Source organism: Panthera pardus, unplaced genomic scaffold (assembly GCF_024362965.1).
Source record: "Panthera pardus isolate Hobbes unplaced genomic scaffold, ASM2436296v1 HiC_scaffold_24, whole genome shotgun sequence".
Classification (NCBI taxonomy): Eukaryota; Metazoa; Chordata; class Mammalia; order Carnivora; family Felidae; genus Panthera; species Panthera pardus.
In genome coordinates this window covers 43,973,268-43,974,566 of record NW_026526810.1, presented here as the reverse complement: position 1 = coordinate 43,974,566, position 1,299 = coordinate 43,973,268, and the positions used below count along the sequence as shown (strand labels likewise).

At 40.3% G+C, this 1,299-nt stretch overlaps 1 non-coding gene across 1 annotated transcript; it reads right to left on the bottom strand.

The window, feature by feature from the left end:
* Nucleotides 1–909: 909 nt before the first annotated feature.
* Nucleotides 910–1,016, bottom strand: LOC128773162 (U6 spliceosomal RNA). Its single transcript, XR_008417443.1, has one exon. It is a non-coding gene; the product is annotated as a U6 spliceosomal RNA (small nuclear RNA).
* Nucleotides 1,017–1,299: the final 283 nt, after the last annotated feature.

Sequence of the window (1,299 nt, the reverse complement as noted above, 5' to 3'; positions counted from 1 at the left end):
TCCAGGAGCATGGAATCTTTTTCCATTTTTTTGTGTCTTCTTCAATTTCTTTCATAAGGTTTCTATAGTTTTCAGTGAAAAAAAAATTTTAATGTTTATTTTCGAGAGAGAGAGAGCATGCACATGCGCACGAGTGGCAGAGGGGCAGAGAGAGAAGGAGACAGAATCTGAAGCAGGCTCTAGGCTCTGAGCTGTCAGCACAGAGCCCAACGTGGGGCTCGAATCCATGAACTGCAAGATCATGCCCTGAGCTGAAGTCAGACACTTAATTTACTGAGCCACCCAGGTGCCCCTAGACTGCTTTTTTTTTTTTAAAGTAGGCTCTACACCCAATGTGGGGCCGAACTCATGACCCTGAGACAAGAGTCACATGATCTACCAACTGAGACAGCCAGGTGCCCCTACTTTTTCTCTTAATATTATATTTTGAACATTTCTCTTTATCATTAATATATTAGTTACTCATTGATGCATGAAACCAATGCAAAACCTAATGACATAAAACAACAGAACAATTTTATTATGATTTTCATGGTTCTGCCGTTGACAAGGCTCAGCTTGTTCAGGGTATTTTATGTATTTGTAGTCAGGCTTGGGCTAATTATCTGAAGTTTGATTACTCACATATTTGGCTTATGGGCTGGAAAGACTCACACAGCTGGAGCCTGGAACAGCTAGTTTCTTGGGTATTTCTTCCAGTCTCAGATGTGTTGTCTTCTGCATAGTGGCTTCAGGGTAGCATGCTTCTTACATGGCAGCTCAGGGCTCCACAAGTAGATGTCCATAAAGAAAGGCCAGGCTGAACCTAACTCACCTTAAAAAAATATTATTTTTAAAAATTTTAATTCCATTATAATTAACATACAGTGTAATATTAGTTTCATGTGTACAATACAGTGATTTAACAATACAAATATGGAACACTTCATGAATTTTTTTGTTATGCTTGTGCAGGGGCCGTGATCATCTTTTCCATATTGTTCCAATTGTAGTGTATGTGCTGCCAGAGTGAGCACTAACTCACCTTTTAGGACTTAGTTTTGGAAATCACACAGCCTTCCTCTGCCACATGCTCATCACCAAAGCCATCACAAAAATTCACCCCAAAGCCCACAGAAGCTCTCCCCTTGAGACATTGACTTCACAAATTTAAAATAACACAGATTTGTTATCTTACAGTTTTGGAGGTCAGAATTCTGAAATGAGTTTCACTGGGCCAAATCAAGGTGTCCTAGGAGGCTTTAGGGAACAATCCATTTCCTTGTCTTTTCTAGCTTTGGGAGGCAGCTTGCCCTCCTT